Raw genomic sequence first — 20,140 nt, 5'->3', positions numbered from 1 at the left:
GAATTTCCTTCCACTCCTCACTTAAGGTTTTCCTGCTTGGAGCACATGAATGTCACCTAAAAATGGCCCCTGTGGAACGTGAGTCTTCAGGTGGTCCACAGCACCATCCCATTTCCATCCTAAGACCTGAGCAGATTGCAAATTTCACAGACAGACACCCTGACTCAAAGCCACCTGACTCCTCCCAGAAACTCTGGCAGGGGTGGTGCGCAGGGGGTGTGTGTGGCGGCGCGGGGCGCGGGGCGGGGGGCGGGGCGGGGGCGAGGATCGGCTTGCAGCTAAGGAGATCCCAGTGGCATGGAGGACAGGTTGATTCTGGCTCAGACCCAAATGACTCTGGATGGCCTGCTCTAGAATCCGGGAACCTTTGAAAAATACACCCTCCCACCTCAAGACTAGACCACAGCTCTCTGCCAGGCTGCTCCCCACAGCTGGGGCCCCCACAACCTCACTCTCCAGCTGGAGCATCATCCCCGCTCTCGCCCAAGCCTGACCCTGCAGGTGAGTTCTCACCCTCTGGGTTGAGTGCTCATTCAGAGCACCAGAGCCCACCCGGCGGAGCGTCACTGCCCCTTCAGCATCACTCACAGCTGTGAGAAAGTCCCCACTGAGCTCCCTTCTCCGTAAGAATAATAGGAACTGCCATTGACTGGAGGCCCACTAACTGCAGAAACGTGACACATACCACTTTAAAAGAATCCTTCTGACCTCAAGAGACCCCTTGAGCACCTCTGGGGGGCTTTGCTTTCTGAATGAAGGGCAAGAGCTATTTAAAACTTGAGGCTACCCGGCTTCTTGTCCAACACCTAAGGAATAACTTGGTCCTGTCTGCCTTCCCCACCCCCAGCCACGGTTATACAGTCTGAGTTCAGCAGTCTCTATGTAAATCAGAGGGAAGAGAGGCAGGATATGGAGAGATGAGGGAATACTGAGGGGGGTTGGGGGAGAGAAGTCTTCCGGAGTGCATACAGGGGGAGTCTAAGGGGAGGAGGAGAGAGATCTTAGGGTGCCTGCAAGGCCAGGTGAGCTGGGGACTGAAGGGAATGAGAAGAGAGAGGAGTTCCTAAGAAGGGCTGCTCTTGGGTATAAAATTGATCCCCTTTGAGTCTTCTTTGACAGACGCAATGAAGAGGAGAACCAACAGACTTTGAACCTTTGGACATAGCAAAACCTGAGGTTTGGAGTGTTGGAAGCTTTGGTATCTGCCCAGGTTACACGCCAAGGTTCCAATGAGGAAACAGGCCGGCAGAGGGTCACCACCTTGCTAAGGCCCATGTAGCTCGTAAGAGCAGAGCCTCAATCCAAGCACATCTGCCTCCACTGCTCCTTCAGCGATGCTCAGGCCTCTGGGAGAAGGAAAAGACGACCACCTAACAGGCCAGGGGAGGGGCAGACATGAGACAGACCATGGCGACTGAAAACCTCCACAACGAATCGCACACTGTCAGTGATGTCAGAAGCACCAGTTCCTTCCCTTCCCTCCTGGTCCTAATCCCTGAGCTCGCCCTGGTTCTGAACACCCCTCCTCACTGCGAGATCCCTGACCTGCTGTCCTTTATTGCCCCAAACCCGATTTGGCAAGTGCCCTGCTACTAGCCTCCCCCAGGTCTGCACACAGTGTGCACTCTGACCCCAAACTCCTCCAGCGGGGTGGTAGTTCTGGCCCCAAACTCCTCCAGCGGGGTGGTGGAGGCACAATTTCTCACAGACATTGTTTCTCTCTCCTGGATTAAACACCCGGCCCTGTGTCTGCCAGGGCCTCCCTGGTGGCTCAGATGGTAAAGCGTCTGCCTGCAATATGGGAGACCCAGGTTCGATCCCTGGGTTGGGAAGATCCCCTGGAGAAGGAAATGGCAACCCACTCCAGTACCCTAGCCTGGAAAATCCCATGGACAACAGGAGCCTGGTAGGCTACAGTCCATGGGGTCGCAAAGAGTCGGACACGACTGAGTGACTTCACTTCCACTTACCTGCACCTGCCTGAGGAAGTGATCTTCTTCCCGTGTGTTCATTCATTCACCAAATAGCTGCTTGTTTCTGCTTTACACCAGGCACTGTGCTAGCCACTCAGGACATAATGCTACTTTAAAAAAAGTTCCAAACTAGGAAATAAAGCATGCCTCTTTAGCATCATCTACAGTCAGCACCTGCCTATAGGGCAGGTGATTTCTGACTTACCATTTGCTTTTGATTAGGTCCCAGACTCTGTAAATTTAGGTTGTGAACTTGTAAAAGACTGGTAAGTTGTAAGTAATTTCTGCCAAGTATTAAAAGATAATTCCAAAGGTTACAGTGTTATTTTTCTGTAGAACCTAAACAAGTTTTATATCTAAATTTGCCATCTTATCCCAATATTCTTTTCTTCACAATTTTCTACGAATATATGTATATATATGTACACATATATACACACGCAAATGAGAGTACATGTACGTGTACATATACATACTATATATATACTTACATGATACACACACACATGCATACATATCACATATATCTTCCTGGATACCTCCTAGATCCAGCTTTCTCTTCCTTATCCTTCTAGTTTTCTGATAAATGAGTTAAACAAATATTTTATCCAGACTAAGTATATATTTATACAAGAGTTAAAGAAGGTTTTCGGAGAAAAGCAACCTTTGTGCGGGATCTGAAGAATAACAGGAGGAAAAGCATCCCAGGCCAACAGGGCAGCATGTCTAAAGGCCCAGTGGTAGGGAGCACAGCACCCCGGAGACCTGGGAAGACGGTCGTGTGACCTCCACGATCTGCCACTGATCCTCTCAACCAACACCTGCTATATCAACATCATGACAGGACTCTTGAGTCCCTCCTGTCTGTCCCAGCCACATGCAATGGCTGTGAACACAGAACTGGCCCCACCGGGGGAGATGAAGAACTGTGTTCCCTGGATCAACTGACTGTAACTCCATGCCACCCTTCTCAAATGACTGGGGAGAAGCCAGGTACAGGACAGCTGGTGAGGACCCAGTTCTTGGGGGAGAGGACACCTGTGCAGTGGACTACCCCCTAGGAGGCCAGCCTCAGTATGTGGCACAGAGGAAAACAGAGATCCCCAGACATCAACAGCTCCACACCAGGCCCTCTGTCAACCCCGTGCTCTGTGGTGGGTCCAGCTCCACAGGCTGCTCATTCACCAAGTCAGCATGGCACAAACACCTGCTCAAGGGGGCTTGCTAAAACCTGCAACAGAATGATCATTTCTGCACATTTCCACTAAAAACATCAGTCTACATTCAAGTCGTACAGCCGCCTGCTGAGAACAGGGGTTCTCTCTCTCACACAGCTTAATCAGTACCAGCCCTGGGGGCAGAAGACTCTGGCCAGAGGCCAGTAACTATGTGACTTCGGACAAGTTGCTTAACCTGCCTGAGCCTCAGTGTTCTCCTCTGGAAGGGGAAATACTCATGTGTCATTAGAAGACTCAGTGTTCATGGACACAAACACAAAATAAATGGGTCTTATTTTCATAGTTGTTATAATTATCTGATGCTACTTTTAAAATATAACGAGGGTTTGTTAAGTACATAATACAACTCTATGTGGAACTTAGGCAAAATTTCCATATAAAAATGGAAAGCCCCAAACAACAAACTGACAGAAACATGGGCAGAAAGCTAACTCTCGTCTCAAAAGGCTGGCAGGTGTGTTTCTGGAGCGATGTTGCATCAGGCGTAGAGCCGGGCACTCTCTTGCTTCTACTCAGGTATTAAAATAATAAAGTACAGAGAACTCAGGTCCATTTGTCAACATGTTCAGGTTTTTCAAAGGAGACCACTAGGCGGAGAATATGAATATTCCTCTAAAATTGTTTGCCAGAAAGGGAATAGAACTTTGACAGTCCCATTCATTTCACATTTCTGAATATGAAAGAGTTCATATTTTTCCATTATTATGTGCCTCAAGATACAAGATATTAGTCTCAAGATACTAGCACTCATCTGGACGGGTCATCTTTTAAATAATTTTTTCTCATTAGACCTATAATAATTAGTACCTATGAAGTACTTCCTACATTCCCCTGGTACATATATTGTTTTCTTCCTTGGAGAATTAAAGGTTTTCTCTAAAACTGGGAGGAAATTTTCAGGGCTAATGTAACAGCACTAAGGACTCCTTCAGTCCAGGCCCTGAGGACTTCTGTTTAAAATGTAAATAGGTTATCAGGACTGGGTAACGTATTAATACCCACCAGTCATTAAGTCCCACACGTGATACATGGTAATACTTCAATTGAACTAGCAAAGGGCCAGGCTCTGGGGGATGGGGTGCCAGCTGGGTGAGTTTCAATGTAGAAGAGAAGGAGCTGGTACCCACTAGGTACAGGCCCACAAGAGCTCTTTAGTCCCATCATTGTCCATATCCCTATCAAGTAGATGTAGAAACTGAGGTTCCCAAGTTTAAGAAGAGACTCAATGAATAGCATCATCATTCCCCCTATATCCACTCTGTACCCCATCAGGAGTCTTCAGAGATCCCCTCTATCTCCATTTCTGCATTTATTTTCTTCAGACCCTTTCCTCCCCAATCCAGTCCCCTGTCTCAGCTCCCTCTGCACACTGCAACCAGCAAGAAGCTGTTGAATCTCAAATCCAGTCATTCCCTCCTCACCCCTGCATCCCATTTCAAATCTCTGAAAGGTTCCATATCTCTCATAAAATACAGCCCAAGAATTTTTAAAAAGTACAATTTAGTAGACCCTCTAACCACCATACCCGTCCTCACCCTGCCCACCTGGACCTGTTTTCCTGGGAACCCCACTCCAGCCTCCCCACCAGGCCTCCAGCCCTGGAAAAGGGACCCCTCCCTCAAGACACCATCCAGGCTATGACGCTTGGTTCTCTCTGAGCAGCTGAGTCAGCTCAGTGGCACCCTTTCTAAGGAGCCTTCCTGTCAGATCTTCCGCAGGGACCTCTGTCAAGACAGACCACTCCTCTCAATTCCCCGCTGTACCTATCCCTCCACGTACCCTATTACGAGTCCCTTCGGGGCACGATCCATCTGCGGTCACTTCTGCCCAGTCCATGGCCTGGAAGAGAGCTGGCCTGAGGGTACTGCCCTATTGGAAAGGGACTGCTACCAACAGAAAGAGCAGCTCACGGGTGAGCGGGAGGTGCTGAAAATGAACTCTTCCCCTGGCAGCTCAGAGGCAGGCTTGTCTGAGCAAGAAGGGCAAGGGGAGAGTGGGGTCTGGAAGCCTCTCCATAAACAGGGTTGACTCCACATGGTGCCTCCCTCGGGGCAAGCTGTCACAGGAACTCAGAGGAGCTGTTTGTAGGGGCTTTTTCCATATCCACATGTGCTTTTGTCCTAGAACACCACTCTGGGAGTCCAATGAGAGACCCCAGCAGGAGGTGGGGGTGGGGTAAACGATCCCAGCATTCCCCCTGCACTCCTGCCCCACCACCCTGTCATTCCCCGTGTAATTACCAGGAAACTCAAATAGTTTTCCATTTTTCCTCCTCCAGGGGCCCCATGTTCCAACTTAGAATTCCTGGAGATGCTTCAGCAGGAACTTCTAAAAAAATCTTCATTTTGCAAAAAGCCACACTCCTTACAAACTTGTATACAGTTGTAAGCAATGTTGCAAGCAGGCTCTTCTGCTTCCTCATTTGCAAAATGAGGTAGGTGAGATTTAATTACCTTTGATGCCCTTAGTCTATGATGTACAGTTTTGTTTTTAAGGTTCTCAAGTTATTTATGCAAACACCAAATTGATCTCATCACAGACTGCTGCTCACTTTCCAGCACCAAATTCTTACAGTCAGCCTGCACATAAACAGTTGAAAAACAACCACCTCTTTATTCAAACCATAGAACCACACAAAAGGAAAAGATGCCAAACACTCTGTGCACAGAGAAACCCCAAACCTGTGAGATCAAACAGGAGGCGGCCCTCCGCTCAATCCCTTGGCAAGGCCGTTCCTTGGTTACAGATACTTGCTTAATATTTACAAATCTCAATGTTCATTAAATGTGACCAAGTAGGTGACCTGGCTCCTTCTCTTTCCGGCCACCCTGTCTTTTCTAATTTTTCTCCCTGAAGCCAAGAGCAACACTGGCTTGACCCAGGGCACTTCCTGGCTTGAGCTGCTGCAGGGCTCCCTGGAGCAAAGACCACGGCCAGGGCCCTGAGGGGGCCATGAGCCCCTCCGTGGTCTCAGCCATCCACTGAGGTAGCCACAGCCAAGCCCCCAGGCCAAGCTCTGTAGCCCAGGGACCTCACAGACCATTCCTCAAGCCATCTTGGCCAAACTCCAGTGGAAAGCCGGCAGCCAGCCATTTCGGTTTTCATGACTTGGCTTTTAACTCACATTGTTTCAAGGAATGGCCAGTTCAAATCTGGCCTGCCTTCATCCTCTCTTCCCATTGTGGAACTGGTCATTTCGGGATCCAGAGGAAGCCATGTCCACGCGTATACACCCATGGGTACACACAGAGTCCCATCCTCAGCAGATACCGTGAAACAGATCCCGGTACCCATTTAAGCACCTGGGGCCTCCATATGGTGAGAACCTCACTGAATTCTATTACTAGGAAGTCATCAGGTCTGATTTCTTTTTTTTTAATATTTTTTATTTTTATTTTTTAAATTAATTTATTTTAATTGGAGGCTAATTACTGTATAATGTTGTAGTGGTTTTTGCCATACATTGACATAAATCAGTCATGGGTGTACATGTATTCCCCATCCTGAACCCCGCTCCCACCTCCCTCCCCATCCAATCCCTCAGGGTCATCCCAGGGAAACAGCCCTGAGCACCCTGTCTCATGCATCGAACCTGGACTGGTGATCTGTTTCACATATGATAATATACATGTTTCAATGCTATTCTCTCAAATCATCCCACCCTCACCTTCTCCCAGAGTCCAAAAGACTGTTCTTTACATCTGTGTCTCTTTTGCTGTCTCACATACTGACTTCTTAATTATTTACAACTGGAGTTTGCATTAGCTCAGCCAACATATTAAATGCAACAAGGATTTCAAAGTGTTTTTTTTTAATTAAAAGTCTTTTAATCAAAAACATTTAACTTATTCTTACCTACTCATCAAGTCAATTACTTTGAGAAATACCACTAAAAAACCATATGGTCCAATTCAAAACACAACCTGTATTATAAGCTGGTTGTAAGGAGTAGGTGAAAAAAAATCCCACCAAATCTTTAGCGCAGTGGCTGGCCCACGGAAAAGGTTAAAAAATCATTAGCTATTATGATTATGAATGTTACAATTACTCATCTACAAAGAGCTTCCTACCTAACTTTACAAATTACTCTCAGTACATCACATACACACGTGCAATGACCAGTTAGAGGCAGATTTAGAGTAAAACAAGGATCCTTTTTTCTTAAAAAGGATCCCCTCAAATTATATACGCAGCAGGCCGCACAAAACCTGGATCCTTCCCTGATTATAAGTAACAAGTGACGCTCACATTCACCTCCCCCATTCCATTCCTCCACTTTCTCCCTTCTGAACACGACACTGATCACTCCACTTGTATTTTCACCTTACGACTTCCCTGGTGGCTCAGACGGTAAAGCGTCTATCTACAATGCGGGAGACCTGGGTTCAATCCCTGGGTTGGGAAGACCCCCTGGAGAAGGAAATGGTAATCCACTCCAGGACTATTGCCTGGAAAATCCCATGAACAGAAGAGCCTAGCAGGCTACAGTCCATGGGGTCGCAAAGAGTCAGACACAACTGAGCGACTTCACTTCACTTCACGAAACTATAAACAACAGTGTTTCTATACGTAAGCTTTATATAAGTGGAATCATATCATATTATACTTAATCTCTTATTCTTTCCATTGATATTTTATATTTTTAAGATTGATTCATATTGATACATGCAGGTTGTAACTACTCTAGAGTCCCTGATTGTATGGATGTAATAGCCATTTATTTGTGCATTGTCCTGCTGATGGATATCTTGGGTCTTTACCATTTTCTTCTGTTACAAACAAAATGGTAGTAAGTATGCAGCTATTCCTGTTCAGATCTCCTTGGGGACCAGTATCAGTCAGAGTTTCTCTAGGGAATCATGGCAGACACTGATGCATCTTTTGTCCTTATTAACAGAACTCCATGTGTTCTAGGTTGTAATTAAACATCATCACCTTCCCAGACCTCCCTGTGGCTACAGGAAGACACATACCTCAGTTCTGGCCAAAGATAAATATCTACTGAAGATTCCCAAAAGACTCTGCTTCTCTTGATATAGTGATGGCCCTCCTTCCTCCCCTTCTAGAACACAGACCTGAAGGCAGGAGATGAGCAGCCATGGTGTGAACATCAGGACAAAACCTCACCAAAGGCATGGCAAAGTGAAAAAAAAAAAAAAAAAACTTGACTTGTAGACAACTGTATTATTCAGGTGCTAAATTAGTCTCTTCCTAACCTTTAGCACTACTTTACTTAGGTGTCATTCTATAAAGAAATGGAATATATTTCCCCCCAAATGGTGAGTTAGCCTTGTAGTCTTTTATCATAAAACCTAAAGTGAGATTCTTCAATTAGAAATATATATATTATAAAGACAAAACTTTCTGTTCTTAAATGTTGGTAGTCAGAATAAGCAAACAAGAAAATGGAACACTTATCTAAACTCTTCCAGTGCTTAGTAAGAATAAGATGGTGACAGCATTAATAGATAATACTCAAAATGCACTTACCATATGCCAGGCACTGTTCTGAGAACTTCGCGTGTATTCAATTAAGCCTCAGAAGAAGGAAACTATTATCATTATTCCCACATTAGATTAGGAGCCTCCATAGACATTAAGTAACACCAACATCACCAAGACAGTGAGTGATAGAGCCAGGATCTGTGAGTTTAGCATTTCAGGGCATGTGTTGGTGTGGCAGGCTAAATAATGACCCCTCAAAGACACCCACCTGATTCCCACGAACATATTACTTTATGTGGCAAAAGGGACTTTGCAGATGGGATTAAGGAAAGGCTCCTGTGATGGGGAGATGATCCTGTTTTAGCTGGTTGGGCCCACTCACCTTCCAGATGACCAAAAGGGGCCCTATAAGAGGGAGATGGAGGGTCAAAGCAGTAGTAGGAGATGTGATGATGGGAACAGAGGGTGGAGGGAAGCAAGCGAGCTGCAGGCCAAGGAATGCAGGCAGCCCGTAGAAGCTGGAAAAGGCAAGGAAACAGGTTGTCCCCTAGAACCTTCAGAAAGCACCCAGACCCATCAACACCTTGACCTTGCCTCAGCGAGACTGATCTTAGACTTAAGATTTCCAGGATTGTAAAATAACGCCTGTTGTTTAAACCATTAAGTTTGTAATAATGTTATAGCAGCCCTAGGAAATGAATAGTCGAGAATTCTGACCCCCAACCCCACCCTCCTAACTCCTTGTCCTCCAGGAGCTCACTCATCTGGGGAGGTGAGCCACCACCTGCTCCTAACACCAGATGCCACAGGGACCACAGAACCCCAAAATGAAATACTGGGGGGTCCTGGGGGGAAGTGTCTGGTCCACACGCATGGGCCCCTAGCCATCCCAGAAAATGCCCTTGTCGTCCACTGCTGCCTACAAAGTCTAGGGAGATAATGCGGGTCTGGAGCCACTTGCTAACAGTTTTTTTCAGGGAATTCATCTTCTAATGAACCCGCCCTGATAATGTTTCCACATTTGTGTGAGACAAAACTTGGCAAGGGAAAGGGCAACACCCTCAGAGAGCTTCCTTCCTGGAACCCTCTGGTGGCCTGTCTGGATTTACCAGTCCGGCCTTCCTGCCCTTCCCTCCAGTTGGGCCCCCTGCACCTCCAGACTAGTAACGCTTGACATTTCCTTTCTCCCCAGCCAAAGTCAGGCCCATGAACAAATTGTTCTCAGGTAAGAGACGCAGATTCATCTTCAATCCCCAGGTCCCCTTTCAAGGAAACACCCCGCACATGCACTGGTCTCCACAAGCATCAGTCTTCCTCAGTCAGACCAACAAACTGAAATTTGTCACGTACCTAAAATAGCAGCATCCAAGCAGTCCTTAAAATAAATGGGGGTGCAAAAAGGCACAGACTCCTCTCTTTATATGAAATGAAATGAAGTTGCTCAGTCGTGTCTGACTCTTTGCGACCCCATAGACTGGGGCCTACCAGGCTCTTCTGTCCATGGGATTTTCTAGGCAATAGTACTGGAGTGGATTGCCATTTGCTTCTCCAGGGGATCTTCCCAACCCAGGGCTCGAACCTGGGTCTCCCGCATTGTAGACAGACGCTTTACCGTCTGAGCCACTAGGGAAGTCCCTCTTTATATGATGTTCTTTTAAAATTCCCCAAAGAAGTCCAACCCTTCCTAAAATGCAGAATGTATAAGGCCAAAGTTTTACGCTTCACTATTGGGCAAAATGACTCAGCTTCTGTTGATTTTAATACATGAAACACACAGAATTTGGGAGATGGGACTATCCAGGAATAAATATAGAGAAACGGTATGAGTACTTGTTGTTGTTATTTAGTCTGTGGCTCAGCGGTAAAGAATCTGCCTGCGATACAGAAGATGCAGGAAACACAGGTTCAATCCCTGGGTCGGGAAGATCCCCTGGAGGAGAGTATGGCAACCCACTCCAGTACTCTTGCCTGGAGAATCCCATGGACAGAGGAGCCTGGCCGGGCTACCGTCCATGGGGTTGCAAAGAGTCGGACCCGACTGAAGCATGCACAGTCAGTCACTCAGTCTTTTTGTGACCCCATGGACTATAGCCCTGCCAGGCTTCTCTGTCCATGGGATTCTCCAGGCAAGAGTACTTGAGTGGATTGCCATTTCCTTCTCCAGGGGATCTTCTTGACCCAGGGATCAAACTCACATCTTCTACATTGTCAGGGGGGGTCTTCACTACTGAACCACCAGGGAAGCCCAAGGTGAGTATTTATTGAATACTTAATCCTGATTATCGTATCAACCCTACATCAGAGGTACTAATATTAACTCTACTTGATAGATAAGCAAATTGAGGCACAGAGGGTCTAGAAACTTGCCCACAACCACAGCCAGTAAGCAGCAGAGCAGAACAAGAGCCCCAGGAGGCAAACGCTAACTTCAACAGGAAGTGTTTGCCGTAACCCACCTGTCACCTGAGTGTCACCTGTCCCCACCCTCACACAACTAGTTAAATGGGATTACAAGGCTAGAGGAAAGTTACCAAGGTAAACTGCACCCTGCACAACAGGGAAGCCCCCACATGGATCACAGAGTCCCAGGGAAGCCCTGTAATGAGGACCTGCCTTCCAACTGCTCGACAGCCTGTCCCTCCTGTCCCACCAGCTCTGTACCCAGACTGCATTCGACCCTGTAGAGCAGCTGAGGGTGAAGATCTGAAGCTGCAAACCAGGTCCTTCAAGGAGCGAGGGCACCACCTCCATGAGGCTCTGTTCTCTAATACATAAAAGGTAAAGGGTGATGTTTATAGCACCCAGCACAAGGCCTACTCAACTTGACATGTAAACAGAAGACTGTGGGCCCTAGAATAAAACTAACCCCTCAGATTTACTTACCAAAAATTATCCAGTGTACCAAGCCCTTTACATATATCATCTCATTTGGGATTAATTTCTTGGTAGACAGTGAGAAAAGAAACACGGGTCAGGAGAGATGGATGTACAACATAAAGCCCTCAAACCAATAAATAACTCACCTGGAACACTCATCACCCCAGTGACTGAAAATAAAATCATCCCCAGCACATGGTGCACAGTTGGTGCTTAATAAATGTCGAATGAACCATGGATGCACAGGAACCATTTTTAAAAGGACCTGCCACCTTCCCTGCTTCCTTGAGCCGCACAAAGCAAATGTATATATAGAAACCACCCCAGCGGCACATTCAAGTAATGTGAGAGCAAATCATGAAGAAGCCCAGCTATGCCCACCTGCCAGGGGAGCTCCCAGCTGTTGGTGTCAAGCACCGGCATGAAGTAACATGGAACCCGCACACTGATGAGACAGATTGCAGTTGTTTTTAAACAAACCATCACAGTGGCTCAGGGCTTCCCTTGCAGCAACCCCACACCTTCGGCCAAGAAACAAGGAGCTCGGTGGGCAGAGCTGCATCCTCCAGGCTCCACTGTCACAGACATCTTCCAGGCCATCTACAAACAGCTCTCAAGAGCCCACAGGCTGACAGGCGGCATCCGGAGATGATCAGATTTCTATCAGTACCGACACATGGCACTTCTCTCTGGCTGCCATTCAAGATGCCACTCCTCCCCTCAAGGGCTGCTAATATGTCCTGAACAATCAAGCCTTTAAGGATTGGCCCTGTATCAGTGGTACCCACCACCTCGCCAGTGTTCTGCCTGCTGCTGACAAACCCCCCTGACATGGTCTCGATTTCCCTGTGCCCCCTTCCTCTCAAAGATGGGCCCACACACCCATCTCCATCCCAGGCAATTAAGCAACACTGCCCCCAGACTCTCAACACCACAACAATCTTCCTCCTGACCTTCAGAGAACAACCCTCCCTGGCTGATTTTTCCTTCAACTTTATGGCATCAACTTGTTTCAGACTAAGTTCAAAACCACTGGCCTCACATCCTGGTGATTCCATGTATACTAAGAAGTCAGGATGTGATTCCCGCTGTAGAGGGAACACAGGGAATGCCAGGCACCAGTCATGTTGTGTTTCTTGATCTGGCTGCTGCTGACTGCAAAGGCGTGTTCAGTACATGAGAGCCACATGGGTTATTTGTAGGCTTCTCTGCATGTACTGGATTCATCTAGAGAAGGTTCATAAATAAAACTGCCGATTTACATGAATTCTCAGTGTGTTCTAGAACTTTAGGGGCTGGAGCTGGGGATCAGTTACTCCATATTTCATCCTCATAAGTCACAGGGCTTCTCAACAGCCTGAAAAACCAGTTGTTTCTGTGGTTGAGACCCACAGATCACATTGGGTTCAGAAACTTCCAAAAGCCCAGAAGGAAAGGCAGCCACAGACGTGCTTCCATGGCACGTGGCTCCTGTGGACACTGAGCCAGAACCGATTTTGTCTGCTCCATGATGGGGCTTGCACAGCGACCGCTTGGCCTTCTAGAAGAGAACAGCCAGCCAGAATGGTTTTCTGCAGAACGTCCTAGTTGTAAAATCATGGGTGCTCACAGGCGATGGATGCTCTGATTGCAACACGCATTGTTTTCAGAGAACAGAGGCCAAGCCGGCAGCGCCTGCCCCAACCCTTCACATTCACCTCCCCCTCTCAGCCTCTTCTGAGCTGGCCGGGGATGGGTGTGTTCCGGGAACTCACTACTCATGAGTCACCCTCTCAGGGCCTGACGGCTGCTCCTGGATCCTGATCAAGTTCTTTTAAGAGACTGGCTTTGGTGTTTGGGGTTCACGCTGCAATAACTTGCAAAAATAAAACATCTTTTTCATGAGCAGACTGAGCAGCACATGAATGAATCCATGCGCCTCAAGACCTCCCCCTCCCCTCCTGTGTAACAGCAAACACTCGTTTCTGAGTCCCTTGGTCAGAGAGTCATATGGTCACACCAGCCATTTAGCAATGGTGAATTTCTCATCACCTTATCCCAGCAGGGCTGCTCTGCTGGGCAGCTGGGGTGGGATACCACGGTCCAAGGGCAGCCTGGTCTTTGCTGGCCAGAGGACAAGGCGAAATTGGCCTGAGACCTGGGGGCTTATCCTAGCCTAGCTTCATGCAGGCTGAGATCTCCAAAATATTTTACACTGCATAGATTCTTCGGCAGAAAAGTCTCTGTTGAGCCATACTGGATGCACACTCTGAGAATAGATCAAACTTCAGCAAAACTAAATCTATACACTTTGCAGGAGGATGAACCTGAGGAGGAGGCCCTGCCAAGAACAGCCCCTTCTGGGAATGCATGAGCGCCAAGCGAGTCGGGGAGACGGTTCATGTTCCTGGGGAGCTTTCTCCCTGAGGTTTCTCTGCTAGCTCCTTGGTTGAGCCTGGATGATGCTGACACCTGTGGTAAAACTTGACTCGATGGCCTTCTTGGAAGCCAACCAGAAAGAGACTCCAGACAGCACTGGGAGAAAAAGGCCTATGATGGGGACCCCAGAGATCTGGATTCAAATCCAGCTCTGGGACCATGGACGAGTCACTTCTCTCTGGACGTGGGTTTCCTCCTCTGTAAACCCGTCAAAGACGTCAGCACAGCATCTCTCAAGTCCCCTGAGTGCTGGTGGCTTTTCAGTTCCAGCCCACCAGACTTGTTTAATTTTTTTTTCTAATTAATTGCCAACATTTCAAAATCTGGAGGGCTCTTGAGAATTTAGAGATTTTACTTTAAAATCCCAAATTCTGGATTCTCTTGGGATATCAGCAGACCTGGCCACAGTGGACCCACATTACCCATAGGAGGCAGAAACTAGGAAACAGAAAGAGTTCCCAGAAAAGGGAATGAACCACCCAAGCCGATGCCCTGTGAACATTTAAGCTGGGGACTCGAGTTCATAAGTCTGCATTATTTTGTTCCTTTAACATATTGCTCAACTTTTTCATTTTTCACTTCAACTGGAACACTTTGAATAAGCTTTGAAATCAAAATACCTCACAAGAACCAGTACAAACAATCTATTACGTGGGGCTCCGTAAAGCAGGGGACATATATCCCAGCCTGCCAGCAATTCTAACACTGTCGGTCCAGGGACCCAAGGCGGTTTAAAAGTCCTCTCGGACTCTCTGACCTCCATGGGCTGTCTCCTCAACCCTCTACCCCTCAGCCAGGGACATATGTTTGGGAGCCAGGACAGTGAGGTCAGAGGTGGGTGGGTTTCTGAGAAGGTCGGGGCCACATCTGCATTTTGTCATCCTTCTGGACAGGCCAGCATGTGCAACGCTGCCTGTGGGCCTGCCAAGTCACTGGTAGGGATGAAGCAACAAGTGAGTCACGTTGCAGGCAGACGCGAGGAAGAAAGGCACAGAGAAGAGAGACGCAGGTGCGGCAGGGACGAGAGGCTGGGGTCAGGAAGATGGGGCCTGGCCCCATGTCTCTGTAAAGCAAGCACACAAGCCAGGAGCTGCAGGAGTGGAAACCCCGTTCTCAGGGCAGTCACACCTCATTGGTAATAATAACGTGATGACAGCGACAGTGAAAGGACCGGCAGCAGCAGGACGGCTAACACTCAGTGAGCTCTCACTCTGTCGGGCGCTGGGGTTATCATCATTATCCCCACTTTAGAGATGATGAAACTGAGGCCCAGCAAGGTCACAGACTTGAGCAGGATCACGGGGCAACAGGTGGTGCAGCGGGAACCTGACCGCAAGCAGCTGCTTCCTGCATCCCGGGGCTCTCCACTGCCTCGTGCATTGTGCCTCTGGTGTTCAGGATTCAGTGACTAACACTCACAGTGCAATCTATCTGCATGCCTGCTCCTCGCCGTGAAATAATGATGTTATTTACATTGGCATCTACACGCACAGATCACTCTGCACACAGAACCGTGCATGCTCCTCTTTATGCACGGCGTGGAGGACATTTAAGACGAACTCTGACCATTTGCAGCCTGCACCTTACTCGCCAGCTTTAGGTGGGCAAGTCACTGCATGTGTCTTCGGCCTTGTTCACAGCGAAGTGTCTGTCCTTCAGAGACCTGACTCCCAGTACCCCAATCACCCAGAACAAAGGTGCCCAGTGTTTGAGAAAAGGCCCAAATAAGGGGGTGGGGGGTTCTCTTGAAAGATAGTTACAGGGCTGTTTGACAAAATATATTGATACTGTGCTCCAAAGAAGAAACATTTGGACCCTCACTCACTGTCTGTCAGTCTTACTTTTATAGACACCATTAAACTTAAGAACAGATTAGAAGCAGCAAAACCTAAAGAGGGGAATGAGAAAAAGAAGGTGGTGGTAACGGGTGACATAGATATCCAGAAAGGAGACCAAAAGGAAATTGCAGGATTTAGCACCAGGGAAAAGGTCTCAGCCCTACTCCCTGGTTAAAGGCACACGGCTGTGTGCAAGGCTCTGTGATGAAGCTCTAAGTCGGCAACATGGAAAGTCAGAGCGGGAAGGTGAAACTGGGGCGGGCATCCCATTTCATAAAGCAGGGAGGCATGAAGCCTGAAAAAGAAACACCTACTGGCACCGCCAATGAAAACAAAAACATTTTAGGAATAGGTTGTAAAGTTCAACCACCTGGAACTGATGTGAACATGTTGGGTCTAAGCACATGATCTTGAACGAAGAATCTCATGGCTTTCTGCTCTAACGAGGAACTCCCTGGAGATTGCTCCTTCAGACACACTGCTGACAGTGTTTCAAGTTTGATACTGAGTCGCTCTGCACCCCATCTACCTGCAGGCAAGTCTATGCCTCCTCCTTTGCCCCCCCCAGAGGACACCTGGCACTGTGTGGAGACATTACTGGTTGTCACAGCTTGGAGGGGCAAGATCTGCTGGCATCTAGTGGGCAGAGGTGATAGACGATGCTGAACACCCCACCGCGCACAGGACAATCCTTAACAACCAGGAACGACCCTGGCCAAAATGTTGCGGTGCCGAGGCTGAGAAACCCAGATCTAAACCAAGGCAAAGGCGGCAGGTGCCCCATCACTGTCATTTATTTCTCCGTCATGTGACTGCGGACTTTCGCGTCTTCACCTGCACTCGGGGATAATCACGCCCAAGCCCTACTGGGCTCTACAGGGAATCAGGTTTTCAAAGTGCTTTGTTAGTCACAGGTCTCCCTCCACCATCATCTCTCCCATTGCCTGCAGAGCCTCTGACTTGACTGAGGGGAGAGAGAAGCAGTGGGATCTGGTTAGGTGGGAGGGGCTGGCACAGACTGGTTCTGGGTCCTGCATGGCACCCACTGAGGACAAGGACTCCCTCATGGAGTGCCTGTGAGGGACGATGCATCCTGAGAGAACCTGACGGCCTGCACAGCCCTGCTCCCCTTCAAGGGGAGCCGGGAAGAGTGTGGTTGATCGTGGGCTGGGATCTACAGGGCAGGGCCTCAGCTCCATGACCTGCCTCACAAGCCAGGAACCACACTCCTCCCGCACAACACAACACAACGCAACAATAACAGCAGCAATCATGATGAAGATGATGCTTAAAATTGATACTGCCCAAGAACTAAGCCCTCTTCCCAGATTATCTCATTTAATCCTCACAACCACCACGGGAGGGGGGTAGGGTGACTACCTTCTCTTTACAGGTGAACTAAAATCACTTGTCCAAGGCCTCACAGCTCAAAACAATCTGGCCTCCACACCCAGGACTCAGATACCACCGTCCACAGCCTTAATGGCACCATCCTCCAAAACTATACCACTTGCTTCACCACCTGGATTTCCATTCTAGAATAAAGCTGGAAACTCATCGGCACAGACAGCACAATCTCAACTACAATAATCAATGTGTGTGTACACGCATGCCAAAGCAGGGAGGAAATTTCCTGCAGTTTTCACTGATTAAACAGTATTTACTGATGAGTAGTCAGAGAAGGCAATGGCACCCCACTCCAGTACTCTTGCCTGGAAAATCCCATGGACAGAGGAGCCTGGTGCACTGCAGTCCATGGGGTCGCTAAGAGTCGGACACGACTGAGCGACTTCACTTTCACTTTCACTGATGAGTAGTAGAATTACAAGTGATTTTTAAATTTCCTCTTTATATTTTTCTTGAATCCTCAAAAATTTTAGCAATAAATAAGAAGTAATAGCTAGTAATAAAAATAAACTTATAAAAGCAGAATGTTATAAAATTTGTTTTTAATTTTTTAAACATCAATTTCTTGCAAAAAATTATCAAAAAACCTGAAATTACTGTCTAGATCAGAGGCTGGCAAACTGTAGTCCAAGGGCCAACTCCAGCCCTCTGCCTGTTTGTATAAATAAAGTTTTATTGGTACTTAAAGATTTAAATGGCCTTCCCCAGTGGCTCAGACAGTAAAGCGTCTGCCTACAATGCGGGAGACCTGGATTCAATCCCTGGGTCGGGAAGATCCCCTGGAGAAGGAAATGGCAACCCACTCCAGTATTCTTGCCTGGAAAATCCCATGGATGGAGGAGCTTGGTTGGCTACTGTCCATGGAGTCGCAAAGAGCTGGACACGACTGAGTGACTTCACTATCTATCTACTATCACTTAAGGTTTAAATGCAAGATATGACACCATAAATCTCCTAGAAGAGAACTTAGGCAAGACATTCTTTGACATAAATTTTCTTAGATTAGTCTCTGAAGGCAAAAGAAATAAAAGCAAAAATAAACAAATAGGGCCTAATCAAACTTAAAAGCTTTTTCACAGCAAAGGAAACCATCAACAAAATACAAAGACAACTTACAGAATGGGAGAAAAGATTTGCAAATGATGCACCCAGCAAGGACTTACTTTCCAAAGTATATAAACAAACAGCTCATACAATTCAATATCAAAACAAACAAACAAACAACCCAATCAAACAATGGGCAGAAGACCAAAACAGAAGATCTATAGCTGGTCAACAGGCATATGAAAAGATACTCACATCACTAATCATTAGAGAAATGAAAATCAAAACCATAATGAGGTATCACCTCACATTTCACATAGGTCAGAACTGCCATCATCAAAAAGTCTACAAATAATAAATGCCAGAGAGGATGTGAAGAAAAGGGAAACCTCCTACACTGTTGGCAGGAATGTCAACTGTGCAGCCACTATGGAGAACAGGATGAAGGTTCCTTAAAAAAATAAAAACAGACTTACCATATGATCCAACAATCCCACTCATGTGCACATATCCACAAAAGATGATAACTCTAATTGGAAAAGATATATGTACCCCAGGGTTCATAGCAGCACTACTTGCAATAGGCAAGATATGGAAGCAACTTAAGTGCCCATAGACAGTTGAATGGACAAAGAAGTAGTGCTGCTGCCGCTGCTGCTGCTGCCGCCAAGTCGCTTCAGTCGTGTCCAACTCTGTGCGACCCCATAGACAGCAGCCCACCAGGCTCCCCCGTCCCTGGGATTCTCCAGGCAAGAACACTGGAGTGGGTTACATTTCCTTCTCCAATGCATGAAAGTGAAAAGGGAAAGGGAAGTCACTCGGTCGTGTCTGACTCCTAGCGACCCCCTGGATTGCAGCCCACCAGGCTCCACTGTCTGTGGGTTTTCCAGGCAAGAGTACTAGAGTGGAGTGCCATTGCCTACTCCAAAGAAGTAGTACAATGGAATGTTATTCAGCCACAAAAAAAGAATGAAACAATGCCATTTGCAACAACATGGATGGACCTGGAGATTATCACAGTAAGTGAGGCAAGTCAGACAAAAATATTACTTACTTGTAGAATCTAAAAAAAAAAAAAAAAAGAAAGAAAATGATACAAATGAACTTACTTACAAAACAGAAACATACTAACAGACATAGCAAAAAACTTACTGTTACCAAAGGGGAAAGGAGGGAGGGATAAACTAGGAGTTTGGGATTAACGGATACACAAAATAAACAAGGACATACTCCATAGCACAGGGAACTATATTCCTATCTTGTAATAACCTATAATGGAAAAGAACACACACACACACACACACACACACACACACATATAACTGAATCACCTTGCTGTACACCTGAAACTAACACATTGGAAGTCAACTATATTTCAATTTTTTTTAATTAATAAGTTTCATCAGAACACAGCCATGTTCATCACTTACGTAAATGTCTAATGCCCGCTCTTTTATACACCTGCAAGCTGAGCAGCATGGAGACACATGGGAACACTACACCCCGCTTTCTAATGTAGCTTAGAGATGGACCTCTTACTTCCCCACCTCTAAATTTCTCCTCTCAATCAATTCATCCCTCAATGGATGAATCAGGAAGCTCATGAAACTACAGCCCCTCCTTAGAGAGGTATCCATATGATTTCATACTTCTATAAAATTTGAAAAAGATATTTTAATAAAATTTGGAAAGGGATATTTTTGAAATCTTTTTCTGTTTTTAATTTGAAGACCCCACAAGTTATATACGTTTTCAGACTCTTCAAAACTGGATCTGCCCCTACATAATGCCCAGACATTTCCCCACCTAATTCTACATTCAAGACCACATCACATTCAGCGGCAAGAAGGGTATTATCCCACCAACCCCCAAGCAACTCTAGCCATGATGAGCAGTTTGA

General features: G+C 47.0%; 1 protein-coding gene across 3 annotated transcripts in view; it reads right to left on the bottom strand.

Moving 5' to 3' along the window:
- ARHGEF3 (Rho guanine nucleotide exchange factor 3) overlaps positions 1–20,140 on the bottom strand; it is a 311,112-nt gene that overhangs the window by 232,807 nt on the left and 58,165 nt on the right. The window lies entirely within an intron of this gene.

The sequence above is a fragment of the Ovis canadensis genome, chromosome 19 (genome assembly GCF_042477335.2).
Source record: "Ovis canadensis isolate MfBH-ARS-UI-01 breed Bighorn chromosome 19, ARS-UI_OviCan_v2, whole genome shotgun sequence".
Taxonomy (NCBI): domain Eukaryota; kingdom Metazoa; phylum Chordata; class Mammalia; order Artiodactyla; family Bovidae; genus Ovis; species Ovis canadensis.
Note: the sequence above shows the minus strand (reverse complement) of the source record. Positions and strands in the feature narration are given on the sequence as shown.